The sequence below is a fragment of the Pinus tabuliformis genome, chromosome Q (assembly GCF_031772625.1).
Source record: "Pinus tabuliformis cultivar Carrire ecotype Pingquan chromosome Q, CPIR1, whole genome shotgun sequence".
Taxonomy (NCBI): Eukaryota; Viridiplantae; Streptophyta; class Pinopsida; order Pinales; family Pinaceae; genus Pinus; species Pinus tabuliformis.
This window is the reverse complement of record NC_142296.1, coordinates 61,335,283-61,361,697: the sequence shown is the minus strand read 5'-3', so window position 1 is coordinate 61,361,697 and position 26,415 is coordinate 61,335,283. Positions and strand designations below refer to the sequence as shown.

Sequence of the window (26,415 nt, the reverse complement as noted above, 5' to 3'; positions counted from 1 at the left end):
TCATCCCTGCACTCACCAATCAAAACAAAAAGAGATCAGTTTCTACCAGTCATGGAAAAAAAAAGAAAAACATAGAAAAGTAAGAGAATTACCTGAGTGTCCTTTGATCTACACACTCCTACTCTCTCTGTCCATTTATTGCACCAACCTCACAACCCCAACCAGCAACATGATTAGAGAATTCTGAGGGAGAAGCAGCTACAGGACATCATGTAGCAACCTGTCCCACAGAATGTCAATAAAAAGCTACAAGTATTCACTAGGATGGTCCAGGAGCTCCACAACAGCAGCAACATTAGATCTTCAATCACATATACCTACAAAATCCAAGAAACCATTAATAGATAGCAAGAAGAGGAAGGAGAATGGCATGCAGCAAATAAACAATGCAACACCTCTGATCTTTGACAACTGCAACATGGCATTGAAACCACAGGTAAGTATCCCACTTACTCACTCATATGCATTATTTAATCAAAAGTTGTAAGGGTTATGAGATAGTTGGTTTATAAGTGAAAAGGTGGAAGTTAACTTGGCCACCTTCATTCAGTCAGCACATGCAAAACTGGGTGTCCTCTCACACGTGGCTACAATCAACTCAGAGATAGAGGAGGAGTAGGACAAGAAGTGGTTAACTACAGATCTACGAGGTGGGAACTAATTACGAGGAGTGGGAAATGATGAGGTGGTAGTGGGGACCAATGGTCCAAAAATGGCAACATGCCTCTGCTTCCAGCACACCACCTCACCTCGAAACACCATAAAGGGAAATAAAACGTGGTTCGCATGCATTTATGCATTCCACCTCCTCGAAAATCCCTCACTCCACTCACTCTCATAACTCTGGCCACCCACTGGAAGCAAGGATCCATCATTCTACACAAGAATTCCTATAGGAGCATGCACAGGAATTCCTATAGGATACAGTCTATAGGATATAGTGTATAGGATCAATCTACAAGATACACAAAGGTAGTCTACATGATAGGCAGAGTAGAGTTCAAGAGGGGATATCATGAGAATTGTTCACTACCACCATTCTAAAGAGGTAGGCTCTAAAATTCCATCCCCATTTACAAGAAAATGAACCATAAATACTCTAAAATCTAGTGAATTTAGCAACTGTGAGGGGTGAATTACATACACAATCAACTCAGTTTTCCTCCTAAATTAAAAAATTTGTGTGAACCCTCTCATTTTCTCCTCAAGCCTCAAAAGCAAGACAACAAGAGGGTCTAATAGGAGAGAGCCCACAAACACTATGAGGATACAAAAACACCCCCAAGTGCTTGAAATCTTTACAAGACACAACTGGATGGGGTTTTTCAAAAAATTCACAGGGTATGATGATGAGGTGGCTCAAGAATTTTCTCACCCGCTCACTCCACACAGCAGAATCCATGCCACTGTTTTAGTTAGAGGCCTCACTATATATCTCACCCCAGATCTCATCAGTAGGGTCACCACACTTCCCCTAGGAATTCCATGGAGAAAAGAAGACAAAGGAGACAGTCACGTGGCAAAAATGAAATTCTGTTTAGAAGGTGAAGAACCCATAGAGGATAAAAATGGAGTAAGAAGGGACAATCTTCCATACCCATGGAGTGAGGTAGGCTACTAACTCATCAAATATATGTCATGTGAGGGTAGATATAGTGTTGTTTATGGCTACCATTTCAAGATCCTTGAAGAATTAAGATTTGGGGTAGAAACACCAGTTCACCAAAGACTCATCATACCCTATTTCTTGATGCAATCACTCATAGACTCCAACAACAAAGTAAAGGAAGGGGATTCCCAACAATTGGCTAACCATTTGTTGATTAGGATCCTCATTGAGGATGCCCTTTGAAACCTCAAAATCCCTATAGCATGGTCTGTCTTCAAAGACTTTCCAGAAGAGGATGACATCAAAACCCTCACTTATGATGTTAGTCCTTCTGTCAGTGAGGAGGAGGCAAAACACGAAGAGGAAGATATAGATATAGATAAGGATTAGATGGATGAAGAAGAAGCTAACACAGAGGAACATGATGAAGCAGAAGAAGAAGAGGGAGAAGAGAAGGAGGGTGATGATGACATAGAGGAGGAAAATAAGGAAGGAACTAATGGAGATGAGGAAGAACCACAAGAGGAAGAAGATAGGAAAAATAGAGAGGAAGAAGGCATTGAAATGGAAGGGAAAGAAAACAAGGAGGGGTCACCTAGGGTGTCTCCAGAGGCCACTGAAAGGGAGGCAATAACTTCCCTCACTGCTCTCAGTACCCTAGTCAAGCAAAAAGGAAAAAGGAGGAAAATGCCCCTATATTTCAGAACAAGAAAGAGCACAAGAATCAAACAAGGGAAACCACAAATATCAACAAAAATTACTATTGAGATTGAAGATTCACCTACTCAAAGAGAAAAAATGCCTTCCCCTAAGTGACCAATCACATATGTAAGGAGGCCTAATACTAAATCAACTTCCTCAAAGGGTAAGGCAATCCTATAGGATCCACAGCAAAACCTACAGGAAGAAAAAACAGTCCTACAGGATACTTTGTTGAAACTACATGAAGAACATAAATTGGAAAGAAAGGTAGGGGAGCAGTAAGAAACAAAAGAAGAAGACCCAAAGACAAAGTAACCAAGCCCCCAACCTAACCTAGACTCGTATTACCGGTTTATTGAAGGAGGCAAGGTAATACCTCGAAAATTTATCATCCCATTGTTTTTCGAACTTGAGAAAGAGAGGGCTGGAACCCATCAATGGATGTAAATTGCCAAGTAAAAAAGGGTGGAAGACATTGGGCACATGGAAGAGAAGCTCAAAGAAATGGGTAAAGAGATAAGTGGCTTAAAGGACAGGAAGCAATAATGAGAGATCAACTTGAGAGGGAAAATGCATGGTTAAGGGGACAGCTGCAGGAAAGGGAGAACCAACTAGTATGTATGGCCAACCTCTCCTTGGAGACCATCTAGTGTAGGATGCCAGCTAAATCCTATGCTCTTTACCTCAAAGAACAATGGCTACAGTTTCAGATTAAAACACTAGCAAAAAGGGGCACCATGCCATTTCATGACTACAGGCAGTTTATTGATCTTTGTGATCAATGTACACTAGAGGATAGGGACAAAATGGCTGAGTTTTATTTGCACAACATGGCCTTCACAGAGATGAATATTTGGGATCCTAATGCCAAGCTAGGAGATCTACAATTAATGGCTTTGACATCATGGATGAACCATGAGGAGTCAAGGGCTACAGAGATGAAAAGAATATTGGCCAGAGAGAAAAATGAACCTCTTTTCATCAAAGCTGAATAATCAAATCCATGGCCCTAATCAACACCCATAATTTGATTGCAAATGATCCTTAGCTGGAATGTAGATATCTTGCTTCCCAAGACCAATAAATTTCACATTTTGAGGATATGTTTAGGCTTCTAGGACATGATAGTATACATGTCTGCTTAAGAAGATGGAACACACTGCCACACAACTTGAAGATCACAGAATATCACTCCCCTCAAATGTTGAGAGAGGCACTCAACAGGACACCTATGTATAAGAAATCAATGCAAAGATTGAAGGTCAATTAGATAGGCCTAAAACTCAATCCACCACTACTCCTAGGGATACTAGAAGGGAGAAAAGAAGAAGAAGAAAAGGGGCAGTGGGAAGAGGTAGAAAAGAAATCAAGCTTCTACGAACAAGAAGAAGAGACCACAACAGAGGCATGGGATGTCAGAGAGGCTACCAGAGCCATGAAGGGCATGGACATTGACTAAGTTGCTCATAGGATGAGCCTCATCATTGGGTAATTATATGGGCCTTAATTAACCTCCTAGCTTAGTCAAACCAACTATTCTCACAACTTATTGCATACTTTTGATTATATTTTATTTATGAGATGAGTTAGAGTTGGATATTTTGCTTTATGGTCTAATGCGCATTTAACGTAGGATTAAAGGATAAAAGCAAGGAATGTTGGCAAATACCTTGGTCAAAACTCGAATGGGACAAGGGAGAGGAATTATAGGAGGTAAATCCTCCTCATTTACTACCCCTCCATTCGAATATTCCTCCATCATCTTGGAGTGCAAATAGACAAATCATGAGGACTAGAAGGCAGCCGAGCAAGTGAAAGACAAAGCACCAGTTTATCTCAAGTTTGGGAGCCGAGCCTCGCTAATTTTAAGGAATTCATTGGAGAATTTAGATGCATAAGTAGAGAAGCCTAGGACCTCAGTAGGATTCAGATTTTTGATTGTAAAACTCTGCTCTATTTTCGAGTTGCAAGACTTGTGACAATTTTTGATGTAATCCATTGTTTTGATAATAAGAATGAGTTTTGTTTTGAGCGAGCACTGAGTTAACTCAGAGGGCTAAAGCTCTTGGGTTAGGGCCCAACCCTAGCATCCAAGGCTCCTCTTTATTGTACATGTATGCTAGCATAGATTCATAGTTTCATTGCACATTTGTTTAGTAGCTGCATTTCCATTACAATAGTGTACATTAGATTGGTTGTATATTAGTTTGCTTCCATTTGTGCCTTCTTTCAGTTAGTAGGTTATCAAGGAGAAAAAGGATCACCATAAGGTTGTCAGCAGGTGCCTCAGCCTCACTTCCTCCCTCTCGGACCATGACTTGAGGAAGAAACCCATGAACAACCCCAAAAACATAGATTTCTAGTTCTTGCACGAGCTTTGGAGTTTGTTGTCTTGATTCAACATTTGGTTCATTTCATTGTCATATTTTTCCATTACTACATTTCTACAATAAGATCTCACTCATGCTTTCATTCCCTTCAACACTCTCTTCATGCATAATATAGGCAATTGATTCATGCTTTCCTAGGTTATGAAAATATCTCTTGTTGCATAGTTCCTGGAAAACACACATGTTTTAAGAACAACAGGTACTTTAGGAGGAGACCTAGACTTCATTACCAACAGCCACCTTCCACCTCATCCACCTTAGCCTTCTCTTGCTCCACCATCACCCTCACTATTTTTTTTGTCATTTTTCATTGAAATTCCCCTAGATACATTGAGTGAATCTAGCCATCTCTTCTCTTGGATATTGACTCCTTAGTGTTCCTAGACTTCCTAACACCCCATACCACTCCTTACACACTTTTTCCAAGCTTCCCAACACCTCCAACACCTCACAATTAGCTCTCGGTTGTATCCTATAGGTTTCGTGTAATTCCTATAAGATCATCCTATAGGTTTCTAGTACATCCTGTAGGTTTTTCTGAAACAACTTCTTTTGAGGCCGAACTGATGGGGAACCTCTAGGAAGTCACAAAAGCCCTCCTAAGACCCTTCCACACCATCCAACCACCCCATAAGCCTTCTATCCATCTCCAATCACCTTCCATCCACCTGTGACATCCACAAGAGCAATTAGTTTGCCTACTTGGTTTTGCCCAAAAAAACCAAAAAATGAAAATAGATTTAGTTTGGTTTTCTTATTTACACATTAGTATGGTTTGATGCTCTTTACTTCTGTAGCTTAGATAGCAGCGTTAGGTTAGTGTTGATCTAGAAATTATGCTTAGCATAGCTATTTAAAGGGTTAATTAGGAAATGGTGTCATTTAGCATTACATGTTGTTTTCTTCATTATTGCAGTAGAGTAGCTGTCTTAGAATATATTTTCTCTTCTTCCATCAAAGAATCAAGCTTCTTCTGACTCTATAGAAGTCTGGCTTGGAACCCCTAGGATCTCTCGCCAGATGAACAGTGACAACATGCAGGACCTTCACTTTTACTTGTGCATATAGCACTATCACCTCCAAGTTTGTACGACCCTCGGGTTGATAAGTAAAGCTAGTAGCCTAGGAGTTGCAGCATCCTTGCTGCAATACTGGCGCTCGTCAAGAACCATAATATTTTTGAATTTCCACCATATGTAATATAATATTCACTATAATCTGAATATTTCCAGCATACATGGTTGGCCAATCAATAAGGTATACAGGTCATTGAGACTCAATTTAATTCTTGTAATCAGCGAGTATATATATATATATATATATATATATATATATATATATATATATATATATATATATATATATATATATATCATAACAATCTCCAACTTCCACATTTGGAAATACGAAGGCAGCTGCAATATGGGCACACCCATGAAATAAGAACGTACTATTAAACAACAATATCAACCATGACGACATATTAATTGCTACACACCAAGTGTGGGCACACTAGACTGGAACGAACAAAACCAGTGGGTAGAGGGGTATCTGTGGAAGATGTGTGCCACCAAGATCAAATAGTGGAGACATCCATACATTCGACGATCCAAGACATCTCATAAGGCTAAGTTGCATGCACATGAACACGTGGAGGTCATGCGGAGGTGCCCATGTGTTAGTAACATAGGCCTCTCACTTGCCTCTCGAACCTTGAAATTTTATCATCTTCCCACTGGAAAATGAAACCACATTTCCAACTCACATCACCTTCAGTGCATTTCTATGCCACACTGCCTTGTCATTAACACTTTTGCATCACACCAGGCTCTGTGGGCCTTTTGTATACCTCACCTCCACATTCACCTAATTTTACATGCCACTCCCATATCAACAACCATGTCATCACTCTACTTTCCTGTCACCTCCCATGTGTCTTGTTTTTTCCATGAAAATGTGCCACCCTGATGTCAAGAAGGCCTCAATCAAATGCCCAAACTTCTCATACAGTTTGTCCACATTAAATTTTCCACCATCAGACAGAGTATCAAGGATTTGAAAAGAGAGTTTAGTATTTGTAAAGATCACTTTAAAATCTGGTATTGGAATAATCTTATATATTTTCAATTGTAGGGTGGGAAGACTATAGCCCTTGTCATTTCCTTTCTAGTCCATAGGTGCAATATATAATAAAACTAATTCTTTGAATGGTGGTTCCTATAAAGTTGACTGTGAAAAAAGAATGGGTTGCTTGCGAGTGTCTCTGAACAAATAAAGCCCTCGAATAACATTTGTATGAATGAGGTATTGAGAGTAAAAAGAGTTATCGATCATAGGATGTGTATGTGAACTACTATTCCCACTATCATTGCCACAAATATTATAGACTACACTATCCTTATGCAAAACCCGCTGTAGCCTATGGTGATGCAGCAAAAATGAAATCCGATGGTGATTCCCTTTTGGGAAAAAATTGTGGCACCTCACATGATAAATAAATCCAATAACAATGAGTGTGTGAGAGTAGGTTTAATGAATAATATACTTCCTACAGGCAACTCACAGACTACTACTTGTGAATTGTCTTCCTCTATAGCAGTATCAAGCACTAAATTCTCCCCTCTTGATCCTTCAACAATGGAAAGAGAGACTCCAAGGATAGGCACCCAAGTCTCCCCTCCCGATCCTTCAATAATGGAAAGAGTGACTCCGAGGATAGGCACTCAAGTATCCCTACTAACTTTCAACAATGGAAAGAGTGACTCCAAGGACATTTGATTTGAACCTTTTAGAAGGAGAGCAAGAGGAGTGTTCACCCTCTCTCACTCTCTCTCTAGCATTGGATTCTAGTAGAAATTACTCATGAACATGAAAATTGATTGACAGGGTTCAGATGAGGTCGAGTTTTGTTCTTCTGTTTCGATTTTGTTACATCTCGCTCTCTTCTCCGCATGTGTTTTAGATTTTAAGTGGAACTTGCTTTTGGGTATATTTATTCATTCATTACCATTATATAGATTGAGCGACTATGCCCTCTTAATGAATACACTAAGAGGAACCTACTTCTCTTACCCCGGTATATTCATTCAACCTTATTCTTGGTAGGAGAGGTTACCCCTTTATTCATGCTTTCTGCAACCAAATGAATTGCTTGCACAGATTTAAATGTAATAGGAAAAATCATTATTATTTAATTCTAAACCTCAATGAGTAGTTTGTACATATTTATTTTAATAGAAAAAATGTTATTATTAAACTGTAGGCCAATTATCTTTATGGACCCTTTTAAGATGAATATGTCTTATGTTATCAATGTTTATACATTTATTTATGTTAATTCCCTAACTTTTAATTTGTTTTTGGTTAGTAGTTTTTATTTATTCATTTAAATTCGTTTTGCAAAATAGCGTGCTCTCACTCACTGTGTATACCTTTTTTTCTTATTTAATTCATATATGTAACCTGTTTTCGAGTAACATAGTTTACTCATTTGTTTAAATTTTCTCAAAACGTAATGAATATCTTATGCAGATTTATTATGCAATGCTCAATGAATAACTTGTGTCGATTTATCGTCATGAGAAAAAATATTATTAATTTGTATTTAAAACTTGCACTCGCTCTAACTTTAGTGTTTTGTTTCTGGAACTTGCTAGGTGATTGTAATATTGGATTCTTGCCATACTTGTGATTGGAATATTGAATTTTTGCCAAGTCGAAGAGGCTTTTTCCTTCCCATATATACATTATCATTTTTGATGATTTAGATTTTATCCATTAATTGTATTTTTTTTAATTAGTATATGTTGTAATATATTTAATTTTATTTATTCTCTTTATTTTATAATTTAAAATTTGTGTTATCATTTTTACTTTTTATTTCACATAAAATTTATCCAATTATATATATATATATATTTATTTGAAGAGAAAAGGGTTAAAGTTTCTAGGAGAAAAAGGACAGATTTGATATTAGCAAGTACATAAAATAGTGTGCCCTTAAGGTGCTTCACTGACCACCTTTAAAACTACAAAGGTTACGAGTTAAGAAGTGCATTGGTGGTTGAATATTAGAATTTTCTCTTAAACCTAGTATGATTTTTTTAAATGAGTTTTTTTTTTTTCCAAAGTCCCAAGTCCACCTCTCATCCTAGTTTTGAGAGTGTGTAGGATTCCTCATTCAGATGTCTGTAGACATGGTTAAAAGATATATTTGTGAAGAGAAAATTTATAATTTTAAAATTTCTTAAGATAGGTTGCCAGTAGAAATTGTTTATCATGTATATGCCTTTACCCAGTTTATGAGTACAAATGAGTCCCCGTATATATGAAGATTTCTAATTTTATTTTCTTATACAAGGTGTAATAGGAATTTGAGAGTCATAAAATATGCATTATTGTTTGTGGAGGGCCCATCCCTGCCCAAAATGAGATTTTTGAATTTGCAAACAGATGACCACTAACAAGTCCCCATACATGTGAAAAATTCTAATCTTATTTTCTTATACAAAGTGTAATAGAAGCTTGAAAGTCATGAAGTATACATAATTGTTTATAGAGAACCCCACCCCTGCCCAAAATGAGATTTGCGGATTTCAGATAGATGAAAGATGCCACCAGCCTCCCACAAATGGGTGTGCCTTATGATACCCCATGGAAGAAAGCCAATGGAGTGTTACTATGAAAAGTGAGCTTAATATGTAGTATGGAAAATGGTAAAGTTTAGGTGAACTTATGATAGGTATTTTCATAATATAGAAAAATATTCCACTCATAATTTACTTTCTTTTATTTAATTTTATATATTTTACCTATTTTTATTTTTATTATTACATTAGTTTTTCTTTCCTTTAAAAAAAAATCTTATATAATTTAATTAGTTATGACTTATGACATACATATTTTAAGACATAATTATTATTTTAAAAAAATCATAATTTAAAGGACAATATTTTTTGCTTTAGAACATTTTTTATTTTTATTTTTATTTTTATGATTTATAAAATATATATTTATTTATATCATTATTTTTATTTAGAGATTAATTTTAATTTTTTTATTTATAATTTTTATTTAATTATGTTGATAGGTATGCTTATTTTAAAATAAGATTTGCAAAAAATTAATCTAATTAATAATATTATTAAGTGGATGTTAGAGATTTAATCTTCATAAATTATTTTAGGAATTTTTTTACTAATAAATTAGAGGTTGAGATTTATCTCAAAAGTAGTTGTACCTTTTTTATTAAATTGATTAATTGAACAAAATTTCATATTGACCCATGATATTGTCACAAAGCTTATTATCATCAAAAATCTCTATTGTAAATGGAGATAATCTAATTACATCTTTTTTAAATGTATATATGTTCAACTCATTAATGTTCTAATAATAATAATAAAATTATAGTTTAGTTAATTTTTGTGATTTTTATTTTTATTTTAGAAATATGAGATTTATCATAAAATGCTTTGATGTCTATCAACATTTACAAACTATTTAATTTATACTACACTCATTATTAAAGAAGTTTATATATCAAAGAAAAAAAAAAACAATAAATAATTAATTTTAATATGACTACATGCCATTTGTCTACCAAAGATAATTATTTACTCATTCATAATTGTTACAACTAAAATTGGATGAAGCTTTAAATTTTCTTAAATGCAAGTTAATGTAAATAATTTATACCATTTTAAATTAAGTATCCACATTGTCCTAATAATTATATTTATTTATATTATCCTATAAATATTATTTAATAATATTATGTAATTAGTAATAAGTTTATATATATATATATATATATATATATATATATATATATATATATATATATAAACTTATTACTAATTACATAATATTATTAATAAATATTATTTAATAATATTATGTAATTAGTAATAAGTTTATATATATATATGATGAAAAATTGACTAAACTGAGAGGGTGGTGAATCAATTTAGCATATTCATGGACATTAAATTCTTTTCCTTTTTCTCATTAACTAAGACATTGCATGAGCATCTTAACAAATAATGGCCAATATATGGAATATATGAGCATCAAGTAATAAGCTAATCAAAACATCATATCAACACATGATACCCAAACATATTGACACGAGATATATGTGGAAACCCATAAACAGAGAAACCACGATTTAATTATTGTTGTGATGCAAAGGCAATCTCCTACTCCTTATTACATACGATTTTTTGTAGGCTCCTACCTCAATTTTCTGCAAGCTACAACATGCAAGGGAGCTCCAACTACCATATGTTTTATGTAGGCTACAACCCACAAGAGGCTCCTACCTCAACCAGCTCCAACTCGATATTTATCAAGCCACAACTTGAAAGGAGACTACCATCCCATGATGCAAACAAGAAATAACAATGAGACTACCATCCCCTAATGCAAACAAGAAATAACAATGTGTTGCTTTACCTAGTGATAAATTCTGCATATGATCCAGGTGGATATTGGTGGCCACCTACCTATTCCACTTGGACCCCCACTATTATTTCTTTCAGTTTTTCAGTTTCCTTATTTGTAGCATAATTTACTATTTTTGGTAGATTTTCGGGTCGTGAACTTCCAAAGCCATTTTGAGGAGTTAAACAATGTCTTTTGGGAAAATCGTGAGTAGCATTTGTAGTCCTCGGATAGATCTTTCTAACAATGTATTGTGCACATCAAATGAAGATCGTATGCCAATGTTACAACCCCGAGAAGTTGATGTACCAATTTACCCAAACGAGGCCCATAGTTTGGCGCTTCATCTCCTCGGGTTAGGTTTTTGGATGTTTGTGGATTTCCATTATTTCTCAACAATAAATAGGCCTTCAAGCCTCATTGTAACACAGCTTAGAGGGATGCAACCACCACATCTCTTCTTAGAGATAAGCTACCATCGCACGAGAAAGTCTTCTTTCCATTTTGTTTGTAAGCATGTTTCAGTATTTGATATTAATGAAGTGAAGTGTTATTTCTACTGCATCGTATTCATGGTTATATCTGTAATTTGTTGTGTTCCTATTTTTATCTAGATAAGTGGTATCAGAGTGGTCTGCTCTTTCTCTATTTTTCTTTGTATGCCCCCAACGAGGCCAGGATATAAGGATTTAGGGCTTGAACTGGTCAAACCTTTGCAAGACTAGCATCACGAATCTCAATGGCCTCCCATGGAGGATGACAAGAAATACGAGGGGGCAGGAGATCCTATCAAAATCTTGCTCAAAGAATCCCTTGAGCGACAGAGGAACACAATGATGGACAACTTTTCCTAGATTGTTCAGTGACTACCCAAGGGCGACAAATTTACCTCCGGAAGCTACTTTGGAAGCACCACACCCTTTAAGATACAAGTTAACTTTGACATTCCCATATTTGAGGGTCAGATAGATGTAGACGCCACAGATAAATGGTTAAATCTGTTAGAAGGATATCTTTCCATTCATGATTTTTCCAACTAGGAAAATATCACTTTTACACTTCTCAAAGCAGCCCCCCTCGTCAAGAACTGGTGGGAAACCTACTATGAGTAGAAGGATGAAATTACAAACCCATTGTTTTTAGCCGCACCTACATGGAACTCGTTCCGAGATGCCATCAAGGGGCAGTACTACCCTGTTATAATCTATGAGGATAAATACATAAAGTGGACAATGGTATGACAGGGAAGGGACCAAGATGTGCGAGAGTTTACTAATGTTTTTCATACCCTTCACACGAAGTTGGGTATTGAGGATTTAGAGAAGCATTTGGTTCTCAGGTACCGTGACTACCTACACAGGTACGTCCAAGATGAGATGGAATTCCTGGACATCTCCTTGCTCGGCATGGAATACCGATATGTCATCAAGATGGAGAAAAAGTTTAAACAAAAGAAGCGAGACTTTGGACATATGAATCTGAAGCAAGGGAAAGGTGCCCCCAAATCACTGAACAAAGGACAAAGCCAAGGCGGGGCGGCCTAGGACAACCCACCAAATCCGGAAGCAAAGAACAATGTTGCGAAGTTGAGGAAGGACACGAGAAAGAGGTGTGAGTTCCATAAGAGCTCCACTCACAACACAAGTGAGTGTCGAGCCAAGCAGTCACTGGTGGCTAAGCTGAAGGCTTCGAAATCAGATGCATGTTCTGACTTTGAGTCAGAACTCGACAAGGGGAATGACAAAGGGAAGCAGATTATTGATTCGGAGCCGAATGCCACCGTTGCAACCACAAATATCCATAAGGAGGAACCCAAAGATACAGGGGAGGATGAGCGCCTCTTCCACTTCAAGATGTGGTAAAGGGTTCCCCGCTACAATTCATTGTCGACAACAGGAGCCAAAAGAACCTCATTCCAACAGAGGTTGTGAAGTGGCTGGGCTTACCGACCACAGCACATCCACAACCGTAGACCATCAGGTGGCTTCACCAAGGACGGTATCTTCACGTGAGCTAGCAGTGTCGCCTCCCATAAAACATCAAGCCCTTCACGGATGAGGTATTATGTGACATTGCTCCCCTTGATGTTTGTGCTGTATTATTAGGCCAGCAATACTTGTGGAAGCGAAATGTTGTGTATGATTCAAGGCCTTGTTTTGTTATTGTTACTTTGGAAAATAATTTGTACAGGATACCAGAGGTAGCACCACCTACTTCCATCTCTTTGGTTACTGTAAAACAATATAGTAAGCTCATTTTCAAAACCAGGAAATTTGTCTTCCTGATGATACTCCCTGAGGGAAAGAACAAGACGATGGCCATGACCTCCAGACAAGGCCCCTCCACACGAAAAAAACATATAGACAAGGTCATGGAGGGGTACGAGGACATGTTCACATCCCTCACAAGGGTGCCTCTGCACTATCAGGTCAAGCACTCCATCAATCTAACCCCAGGTGTGCCACCGCCTAATGGACCAATCTATCGCACTCTGTTATGGAGAACGACTAAATCAAGAGGCAAATTCAGGACCTTCTGCAAAAAGGTCACATCTGGCCAAGTTCATCACCCTGTGGGAGCCTGATCGTGTTGGTACAGAAGAAGGATGGGACTTGGAGACTTTGTATTGACTATCGAGCATTGAACAAGATCACTGTCTGGAATAGGTACCCGATCCCACGGATTGATGACCTTCTAGACCAACTGAAGGGGGGGAATATTTTGGGAAGATCAACTTGAAGTCGGGATATCAATAGGTACCAATCGAACCCTCTGATGTGTGGAAGACTGCCTTCAAAGCCAAAGAGGGCCTTTTCGAATGGTTGCTTATACCTTTTAGGTTGACGAATGCTCCTGCAACCTTCATGAGGTTGATGGATGACATCTTGCAACCATTCACCAACTCATTTGTAGTGGTATACTTGGATGACAACTTGATCTTTAGCCAGAGTTGGGAAGAGCACCTCCACCACATCCAACAAGTTCTCCAAACACTGCGGCAACAAAAGCTATTTGCCAATTTGGAGAAATGAACTTTTGGTATGACCCAGGTTCAGTATCTGGGATACATTATTGATGAACGAGGGGTGCATGTGGATCCAACCAAGATCCAAGTCATTTGGGATTAGCCAGCTCCAACCATTTTGACAGAGCTCCGCAGCTTTTTGGGCCTTGCCAATTTTTACCGTAGGTTCATGTTGGGATTCTCTCATATCACTTGGCCCTTGAGTCAAGTCACCAAGGGAGGAGCGAAAGCAAAATTATTTTGGTCTGAGTCTCAATAGAAGGCGTTCACAGAGTTGAAACATCACCTCTACTTTACACTAATGATCACATTACCAGACTTGCAACATCCATTTAAGATTGAGACAGATGCCTCTGACTATGATATTGGGGCAGTCCTTACTCAATAGGGGCATCCAGTGGCATATCATAGTGAGACACTTTTAGACATAGTCCAGAAGTATCCCACTTATGACTAAGAGATGTATTCCATTGTGCAGGCTTGTCGAAAACAGAAGCATTAAATTTTGGGGAAGGAAATGGTCATCCACACAGACCATCGGCCCCTCCAGTTCATACAGATGCATGGGAAGTTGCAAAATGATCACCATTATAAGTGGTCCACATACCTGCAACAATTCCATTTTAATATCAAGGATAAGAAGGGCAACACCAATAATGTTGCAAATTACCTCAACTGACCACTGATCATGGTGTCAACCACCGTGCTTAACTCTTGTGGGCATGAGACTTCTGATTGGCCACTTCTTTACAAAAGTGACCAAAATTTGGCCACACATACCATACGCTCTTGGAGGGTTAGAAAATTCTATATTTTCACCTCGAGGATGCGTCGTTATGCCACTCATGATACCTTTGTGTTCCTTCAAGCGAGTGTGCCAAGATGATTTGGGAAGCGCACAACAGTCAGGTTGTCAAGCATTTCGGGGTCGAGAAAATGGTGGCAGTACTGCAGAAGTATTTCTATTGGCTGAATCTTCAACGTGATGTCAAGAAGTAAATCAGATCCTACATTGCCTGTGCCATTGCCAAACTGACCATCAAGAAGCAAGGCCTAAATAATCCATTGCCTACCTCTAGTTGACCTTGGGAATCCATTTCCATGGATTAGATGTCGGGCCTTCCTTCTACCGAGCATGGCAACGACTGTGTTTTTTTGGTCGTCGACAGATTCTCGAAGATGGCCATTATGGCAACTTGCAAGAAGAACATCACAGCAGAAGCTACTGCTAAACTCTTCTTTGAACGAGTGTGGGTACACTTTAGGATCCCACAGTCTATCATCTCATATCGCGACAACAAGTTCCTTAGTACATTTTATTCTAGTCTCTGTTCGACACTCGACAACAAGCTCACTAAGTCCACATGTTTCCATCCCCAAACTGATGGACAGCCAGAGGTCGACAACATGATGATTGTACACATTCTGCGCATGTACAACTCAAAGCATCCATGCACATGAGATGAGAGCCTCCACTATGTCCAGCATAGCTATAACTGAGCTCTCCACAGCTCGACTGGCCACAACCCTTTTCAGGTGGGCTTGGGATTCTAGCCATTATGTCCCATTGATGTGGGCATGCCATTTGTAGCTACTCAGGTAGATTCGGCTCATGTCTAGTCTGAAACCAATAAGGCCAACAACTTCATTAATCACATCCAACATATCCGCCAGCAGGTCCATGACATTCTAGAGAAATCAAATGCCAAGTACAAGCAATGACATGATCAACATTGGGTGCCACACAAGTTTCAGGTAGGTGACAAAGTTTGGTTGCATTTGTAAAAGGAACGCCCTACCAAAGCCTGTCGAAAACTTAGACCACTCTGATATGGTACTTACATCATTACGAAGGCTATGGGAGACAATGCATTTTAGCTCAACATTCCCCCATTCCTTGGCTTGCACCCAGTGTTCAATGTGGACTACCTTCGACCATACTTCCCACCATTGCTAGACAAATCAGACATTGCAAAACAACTCACACCTACAGAGCTAAATCCATATTGCATGGAACAAGCCAAAACATATCAGATCATGGACATGTAGATCAAGAACACTCGAAAAAAAAGGATCCAACTATATCAAGTTGTCAAAGTAGGCCAACTCCTTCACCACGGCATGTGGGTCACCAAGCACTAAGTTCAGCAGAAGTTTTGTCATCTCATGGAGGAAATCAACACAATGGGGACCATTGCTTCCTAAGGGGGGAGGAATGATCCAGGTGGATATTGGTGACCACTCGCCTATTCCACTTGGACCCTCACTATTGTTTATTTTAGTTTTTCATTTTCCTTATTTGTAGCACAATTTTTTATTTTTGGCAGCTTTTTGGGTCCTAAACTTCTGGAGCCGTTTTGAGACCCTAAACGAAATTTTTTGAGAAAACTAGGAACAACATAGGTCATTGACCATGTTCCTCACTTAAAAGTTGTAGTCCTTGAATATATCTTTCTAACAAGGTATTGTGTGTGCAAATAGAGATCGTATGCCAAAGTTATAACCCCGGGAAGTTGATGTACCAATTTAGCCAAACGGGGCCCATAGTTTGGCGCTTCACCTCCTAGGGCTAGGTTTTTGGATGTTTGCATTTTTCCATTGTTTCTCAACAATTAATAGGCATTTGAACCTCATTGTAGCAGAGTTTAGAGGCATGTATCTACCACATCTCTTCTCAAAGATAATCTACCATCACCCAAGCTAGTCTTATTTATGTTCTATTTATAAGCATATTTCAATATTTGATATTAATGAAGTGAAGTGTTATTTCTACTGCATATTTGTATGCATGGTTATATTTGTAATTTGTTTCGTTCCTATTTAAATCTAGATCAACATATCTCCATCTTTGTTTCTGCATCTTCCTCCCTTCAAATCTAATTCCCCTCAACTTCATATGTGCCAAGTAACTAATGCATAATAGTTCAATCAATTCTCTCACATTCTCCCATACTCTAACCTCTTCAATGCCTTCCAAAATCATATGTTTTATAAATATCGTTCTATGTATGTTTGTATCCCACATATGAATATGAAGTGAATAGGCTTGACTCTTTGCCTTCCACTCATTTGTTTCCAAACTATTCATATATTGAATATTAAGACACATAAATAAATAATACATCCAATATTAATTTCGGCCACATGTAATCATTAAACACATCAACCTAATGCCAACAACAAATATGAATATTTATCATTATTACATCACAACAATTTTTTCAACATCTTTGCCTTTGCCTTGGAGTCTTGCCTTTGTGTCCCAACAATTAAGCGTAATCAACAATTTCACATCACAAATTCTTCATTAGACAATCCCTGCAACATTATCCAAGCATCAAGCCATCAACATGCCATCAAGGTACTTGTTGCTCCTTTGTCCCTTGCTTTGCTTCTCCTTTGCTTGTTGCTCCTTTTCCATCAATGACAATATTGTCAACAATCTCCCCCTTTAGCATTGATGGCAACACATTAGTCCTCCCCCTTTTACCTCAAATAGGTTTCTCATTACTCCCCATAACCTCTACTTACCTACCCCTTTTACGTAAATGGAAAGGGGTTATAGATGTCTTGTAGCTTGTAAAAGAGTCCTCAATGTAGCTATCACCATTGCTTTAATGATTTAAAACATGTAATGTATTGTTCTGCATTATTGACTGAATGCTACTCCATATGACTTATTGGAGCTCCTCCATATTGAATGAATGCTGCTCCAAAGTGAACATTGCTCTATATGACATATAAAAAGAGTGATGCAAAATATTTTTGTGAGAAAACTCTGAAAGAAAAAATACTGTTGAGAGAACACTTTGTAAGGAAAACATGGTATGAATGAGAATTGTATGATGATTTAAACCAATAATTCATATTTTCTTCCAGTCTTGAGTACCAACAGTATGGCATCAGCAAAGACTTTATCCCCATTGAAGATTCTTCTTGAATGTGTGTTTGAGATGCTGACTTGTAGAAACTTCAACAATATATCTATTTTCAATTGTGTTTTTAACAACATCCTTAACTTAAGCTATGGTATACTCATTAGGTCCTTTTATTTTAAATTGTACATGAGTGGGGATTCCAATGCTCTCTTAGGTTGCTTGTAAGAGTATATTATTCATAACAATATCCAAACAATAGAGTTGTTGAAGTAAATCCCTTCCTTTATTTCACAAAAATAATTAAAAAATCATTCCCTACATAAGATATATAAGCGTTGAACATGCAGTCCTTGTTCCTCAACATGGACAAGTTGATAATCAACAAGTATCTTAAAGACACTCTATGCATTGGGGGTCAAAATTTGTAAAACAATTGTTGCAATCCGCGCATTTTCCACAGCTCTTGTGTTTGCAAGGATCACAAGAAAGAAAGTCCCTTCGATAGTATATGGTGCATATGTTGTGGTGCAATACCACCACCACTTGAATTGTGCTCTGGTCATTTTCTTATCCCATAAGAGTGGTGCATTCTCATGATCAACAGAAGCCACAAATAAAACTCGTGATTAGGCTGCAACAGTAGCAAGGCATTGTGGTGCTTCACTTTCTCTAAGTCTCGGTCCATCAAAGTTATGTACAATAAAACATACAACAAAATCAGACTCACTACCACCAGCTCCATCAAGAAATTTGGATTGAAAGGTAGGGTAATTTATTTATTTTTTGACTTGTTTCTTGCAGATATATTATCCACTTGATCCCATAAGACTTCAATAATAGTAGATATAACACTTCTCATAATGAGAGATGGAAGGTATCCATTTATCACAACTACTCCACCATCAGTCAAAGTTGAGGAAGCAAAGTCTTCAAGAAATTTATTTTTCGATCCAAACCCATACATGAGAAGTCCAAATCCACACCTCAAATGGAAAATGCCACTTAAAATAAAAAGATTTATAACTCTCCATCAGAGCTTCTTATTCATTCACATGTTTTGGAACTAGTGCGAGAAGTGCATCCCTCAATTCTTGCTCATCAACCCAACCAATATTTGTTATTTTCTTCCTAGACTTATTTCAAAGTCCACCAACATCTTTGGATAGGAATTAGTTCCGAGAGAATTTGAATTCTTCACTTCCTGTGATGCCTTCAATAGTATCAAGAAACAAAACCACTTCATCTTGTTATTGTTTCATAATAGTTACAATACTACACACTAACTATATAACCTTGTAGATTGGACAATATTATCCTATTCAATATTTCACCAAGTTGAAGCTTTTCCAAGTCTTGCCTAAATTAATCATAAATATCCATGCTTTAGTCCAACCAAGCCTCAACATATATTTATTAGCCACAAAAACCTGAAGATCATTTGTGGCAGCATTAAGAAATGGGATAGTGAACTTTGTTAACCCTTGTGGTGTCATTTCTAAATAGATAATTTCTTGAGGTAGCAGAAGTTGAAGTAGATATGATGGTGGCAGATGAGCCTGTGATGTTGATACAATTTTGACATTGACTGTGTTGTTCCTACTTGAATGGTATGAAAACCTGAATGAAGATATAATAAACCTCAACAATGCTTGAGATGCCATCTTGGGAGAGTCATAGGAATCGACTCTTTATAAACACTGTCTGCATTAGAGATCCATACAAAACACTTACATCACCATATTTCTTGATACAGTGACATAAAATGACACACAATCTTGTGCTGATGCTTTCTACAATGAGCCATTATATGACATGAAGTGGACAGAGAATAAGAACCATAATATTTCTGGATTTCCATCATACGTACTGTAATATTCACTATAATATGAATATTTCTAGAATACATGGTAGGCCAATCAATAAGGTATACAGGTCGTTGAGACTCAATTTAATGCTTGTATCCAGCGAGCTATTCACAACCACCATTATATGTCGATATATATATTATAACACTAATTTCATATCTCCAATTTCCATGTTTGGAAATATGAAGACAATTTGCAATATGGGTGCACTAAACATCTAAATGCGATAAGAACGTACTATTAAAAAATAATATCAACCATGATGACATATTAATTTTTGCACACCCAATGTGGGCACATCAGATTGCAACAAACAAAACTAGTGGGTAGAGGGGCATCAATGGAAGATGTGTGCCGCCGAGATCCAATAGTGGAGACATCCATACATTCGACAATGCAAGAGATCTCACAAGACTAAGTTGCATGCACGCAAACAGGTGGAGTTCATGTGGATGAGTCCACGTGTTGGAAACATAGGCTTCTCACTTGCCTCCCAAACCTTGAAATTTTGTCATCTACCCACTAGAAACCTTGAAATTTTGTCATCTACCCACTGGAAAATGAAACTACGTTTCCAACTCACATCATCTTTGGTGCATTTCTATGTCACGTTGCCTTGTCATTAATGCTTCTCCATCATGCCAGCCTCCGTGTGGGCCTTTGCTATACCTCACCTCTACATTCACATCATTTTCCATGCCTCCCATATCAACAACCACGTCATCACTTTTCTTTCCTGTCACCTCCCATGTGTCTTGTTTGTGCCATGAAAATGTGCCACCTTGATGTCAAGAAGGCCTCAATCAAATGACCAAACTTCTCATAGAGTTTCTCCACGTTAAATTTTCTACTATCAAACACAGTATCAAGGATTCGAAAAGAGAGTTTCTTATTTGGAAAGATCACCTTAAGATCTGGTATTGGAATCATCGTATATATTTTCAATTGTAGGGTGGGAAGACTATAACTCTTTTCATTTCCTGTCTAGTCCACAAGTGCAGTATATAATAAAACTAACTCTTTGAATGTTGGTTCCTACAAAGTTGACCGTGAAAAAAGAACTGAGAATGCGGCTCGGAGTTGTCTCCAAACATCATTTTCAAAAATTTCCTTTGTTGCAGGTTTCCAAATATCCTTCGGTGAGACTCTCGACAAGAAATTTGTCCTCGAATATGGATCTAAATATGAACCATTGTTGTCAATAATTATAGATGTTGATGGTTCTGATTGGAGAAGACCCATCCAAGCAAGTAATTTTATTGATGATGATGATGATGATGATGGTTAACGTCCACTGAGACCAAATTGGTCTATCGGACCTACAATTTTCTTAATTTTTACTTGTTTGGCTCCTCGTCTTTCTTGGCGAGATTGGTGTTGTAGCTTTCTTTCTTTTCTCTACAGTCTTCCAACTTCCTTTGTCTTGCATCTCCTTCATCTCTTCTGGTTCTTGGGACATTGGTGTCTTAGCTTCGGGATCTATAGTCGGAGAAGTTTGGTTTAGGAGATCTGATTTGCTGTTAAATGAAGATTTATTTTCTGCGGTATTCAAATCCTCATAACTGTTGATTTGTTGGGGCGGGCTTTCTCCTTGCTTGCTTTGAGAGTTGTTTCCTTCTTCCTTGATTTCTTGTGACTCAGAGTTTTCTCCAGAATATTCTTCTTTGATGACAGTGTAGTGTTCTTTTTGTGCTCCTTCCCACCATGTAGATCTGTGGTGGTTTTTTCTAGCAAAATTTTTCTCAGAGGCTTTTGGGCAATTTTTGGCTAGATGCCCCGTCTCAAAGCACGATCGACATCTGAAGAGGACACTTTCATAATCAAGCTTCTGGTTCCACACATAGTCTTTACTTGTTAGGTTTATTTCAGCTGGGAATCCGGCACTGAAATCCATTTCCACACAGATGCGTGCATAGGTGGTTCTGGCATATTCCTCTGTTTCTGGGCACCTGCAGTAAAATTTCCCAATTGCATTTCCGATGGCTTTTAGCGAGGATAGATTCCAGAGATGCAAGGGTAGGCTTGGCAATCTCACCCAAACTGGTGCTGAGGTTATCACTGCTGTAGAGGGATCGAATGATGGGTTCCATGGCTTCATGAATAGGCCTGATTTTTCCCAAAACCAAGGGCTGGAATCTAGAATACATTGTCTGCTTTCAGGATTTTCAAAATCTACTATAAAGAAACCTCTAGCACAGGGGTAGATATTAATTTCATCAGAAATGATAGGCTTCCATACCTCCGAGATCCAATTGTGGAGTGCTATCAGCCGCGGCCAAAAACCATTGAACCGGCAAATTAGAGCACTTTCGGAGAACTTCAAAGCTTCATCGAGTGAGTCCTGGACCACTTGGATAGTGGGAGCTGGGGCTTCACTCACAATATGGGCAGGAGATTGCCCTCCAGAGGCGGATGAGCCACCAGTTATTTTTGCGAAGCTCGGAGCCATATTTTACGCAGATCTGCACCAGATCTATACCGCAGATTCAATTCAATACCGCAGATCTATACCGAAGGCTAAGATCTCTTCCCAATCTTGGGAGAAGGTATTATAACTATACCGAAAGCCGAGAAAACTGTGGAAGAGATCTGCGGAGAAAACTGCGAGATATGCTACGCCCTTCACCGAATGCAATAGTTTATATATATATACGCCCTTCACCGAAACCGCAGATCTGCCTCAGAAAAATGCGAGATATGCTACGCCCTTCACCGGAACCGCAGATCTGAAGAACCGCAGACAATTCACCGAATTCACCGAATGAGATCTGAAGAGAAAACTGCGAGAAAACTGTGGAAGAGATCTGCGGATAAGAACCGCAGATCTGAAGAGATGCCACGCCCTTCTGCGGAGAAAACTGCGAGATATGCTACGCCCTTCACCGAATGCAATAGTTTATATATATATACGCCCTTCACCGAAACCGCAGATCTGCCAGATAAAAATGCGAGATATGCTACGCCCTTCACCGGAACCGCAGATCTTAACAAGCCGAGAAACTGTGGAAGAGATCTGCGGAGAAAACTAAACCCTTGTAAACCTTGGATGTCATATTTCAAATGAAACCAATGACGTACATGTCAAAGTTACTGCAACCAATAAAACTGTGGAAGAGATCTGCGGAGAAAACTGCGAGATATGCACAAACTGCCGAGAAAACTGCGAGTATGCACAAATGGTGTAAGCAGCCTCCCACAAGAGCTACTAGAAGATAAAGTTTTTCATACAGAGGGATTGCTTGCTGTGCAGCCAACCAAATGGGTGAATCATTTTCTACTTCCAAATTTGTCAAAGAATGTTCGTGGAGCTCATTTGTATCTTTTGGAAGACTTATTGATTATTGTTTTATGTTTGTACACAGGGGCTCCTTAAGCCAATGCTAATTCCTTCGGTCCAGTTCTTTGCTTGTTCGTTTTCTCTTAGGCTTTTCCATTTCTTATTTATCCACATGCCAGTCTTTAAAAGAGGTTGTGACAAGCTACTAAATGTTTTCTACAATAGTCTAGACTTCAAATAATCAAAATTCTCTCCAATAAGTAACCCCTCTTCTCTTTCAATAGTTTATTCACATTTGAAGACTATTGCATTTGACGAAGATGCACGTTCACAATCTAACAATAGAATTTAAGGAGCTATGAGCACTATTCCACAGTCATAGGTGGTTGGGATTGCACTTCTTTAATTCCTCTTTTATGAGATATTGCAGTGCAATATTTATTGCTCGACCCCTATGGTGAGATGTTATCAAAACACAGATCTTTTGACTCAACAAAATAAATATGAAAAAATCTATCGCCAAATGTTGAAGAAGTCGAACTCTGCAGGCAAGAGATTTTGATGTTCTCAGGTGTACTCAATGTGTTATTTTTTGGCATTCTCAATTATTTTCAGTCCTATAGAATCCTCATTCCTGACCTTTATCAAAATCGTTATCATTCTTCTCTACTGCATTCTCATCATATCACTGAGCGTTTCTTTGTTGACTTGGTCACATGGGCGTTACACAACTAAATATCCTTTGAATCATAGACCTCCACATTATGTGTAATTGTCTTATGATTTGTTGGGAGCAGAAAAAAAATAAAAATAAATAAATAAATAAAAATAAAAATAAAAATAAATAAATAAAAATAAAAATCACATCATCGTATGTTGGCATACAAATCTCTAACATTTCATGTCCATAACCTATGTTCTGAACTTGCATTAATTAATATGTAACATCCCATGTCAACAACTTTTCCTGCAAATTAATGTCGAGTTTGTCTCTTGGAGGAATTTCCACTATATTGGCCAGCCATGTAGGATTGGGTGATGTTGTCGTAATTAGTACACTACATATAATATACCAATATATGCCAATAACTAGTGTAATACTCAAATATGCACATTGACAAAAGTATTAAGACTCACACAATATGAATGCATGCAAAAATGAATTTTCCTGTTCACCGCCATGTATCTTACATGCTCATCCATTGGATACATTTTAATGCATTCTTCAAATAATACATGATATGTAACGCTAGTTTCTACAATCTTTGTGTGGTCTCTATGCATTAAACGCAGTCATAGATCCTAGTTTTTCAAGTCTCTTGAGATCGTGGGTTCCTTTGCTCAGCTATCAGACTTGGAGACTTGGATCTATCTATCCCCGTAGTCAATCAAAATCATTTGCTTCTTGATAAATACCAACACCATCTTCTTCCTTCTCTCTCTGAATCGTAACAACAATACTTTTATGTTCTTGTTGCAGGCTTCATGCTATTTCCGTATAAAAAAGAGAGCCTCATTCGACCTACTGTTCTTCACCAAAATATTGATAATGGTGGTATAAGAGATCACAGTGAGAAAACACTCATTACGCTTCATTATCTCCCAGTTCGCACTTCAATAGAAGAAACACCATCAATTGGCTCCCTAGAATCAATGTCTAAAAAGAACACTTTCTTTGTATACAATACCCAAACTATTTGTGTCTATTTTGCAGGATTTTTTGTTGGCTTGAGTGCACCACCAGTTTCAAAACAAATTACACAACAAATATGTTCATTCACTTTACCAAAAGCCTCACATTTTCTACAAATCCAACTAGAGATCTGCAAACGATCTGATTGACCAACTTTCAACCATTCATCAATCGCATAGCAGGTCTGATGCACATAAATTTCACAACCCTTCTTGTCATTACTTGACATATAGAATCCTTTTTTGTTGCATCGCTTCCCTTAGATTTTATTTTTTTATGCGATTTGGACCCTACGCCCTTTATGGAGAACCATTGGTAGCAAGATTACAACCCTCAAATATTTTTATTTTTATTTTTGTTGATTTGTTTAATTCTTCTACATAGTCTTACGGTAAAATCATAATCTTTGTTTCCATTGTATTCTTTTTCTTTGTATAGTTTGTCTATACACAATTTTTTGTATTATTTCTCTATAAAAAATAACTTGTCTTTCATGGGTGCTCTAAATGCATTTCCTGCTCTAAATGGAGCATTGTTTGGGCTTCCTTTAATCATTCATTTTTTTAGAAAAATTAATAAGCACTTTTTCGTTGCTGATATATGGAGTGAGAATTGACACCTCCAAATGTCCATCTTAGGTCTTCAAGATATTTAACTGCATACTTCAAGCATTATCAAGATATTTAACTGCATACTTCAAGCATTATCTGATATCTTATCAAAAACATTTATATAGCAAATTGCTTTGTCATAATTCATAGGTTTAGTCTCCTCATATTTTTTTATTTCTCCAATGCATTTTTGAAAGTGCTCTCCCCCTGAAATAGTGTTTCTCTAAGTTAGAACAAGTTTTTCATTTCTTCCATAAGCAACTCCCCCTTAGACCAAGCTAGGTCACTAGTTGTTCTTTATTCTTCCTCTTCCATACTTTATTGGACTCCTTCCTACTGTGTGTATATGCATTTCCTCTTGGCTCATTGTTTGGTTTTTTCTGAATGACTTCTTCCTTTTGATTTGAGTTCTTTAAGGAATAATGCAACTTGCAATCCTTGGCTATGTGGCCAATATTGCTACATAAATAACACCTTGTTTGGCTATGAAATGGAGGAGATGGTTTTTTCGTTCTTGATTTCATATTCTTCTTTGTATACATTTTTCATTCAATATATTTATGTCCAAATCCATTCCATCAATAATAGTAACCATAGAAATTATTTTTGTACTTGGTGAATGAATGCATTCTCCATTTTCTTGCTTGAGGGAGCCTTCTTATTTGTTGCATCTTCTGCTGATTAGATTTTATTTGTTTTCTCTTACATTCTATTGTTACATGTCCAGGTCCATGGAAGGAAAAACATTTAATATCTTTTGCACAAGCATAGATTCTCCTTTGGGATATTTTAGATTCATTCAACTCATATCAAGGAGGAAATGACCTTTTTGCTACAAACCCCTTCTTAGCCTCATCCTTTGGCTCTTGATGTTTCTTCTTATTTTTGTCTGCTTCTTTACAGCTCACAGCTCACATTGTT

General features: G+C 37.6%; 1 pseudogene; it reads right to left on the bottom strand.

Annotated features, from left to right (window-relative positions):
• Positions 1-18,356: 18,356 nt before the first annotated feature.
• The window catches only part of LOC149218292 (origin of replication complex subunit 2-like), a 32,380-nt pseudogene continuing 24,321 nt past the window's right edge, over positions 18,357-26,415 (bottom strand).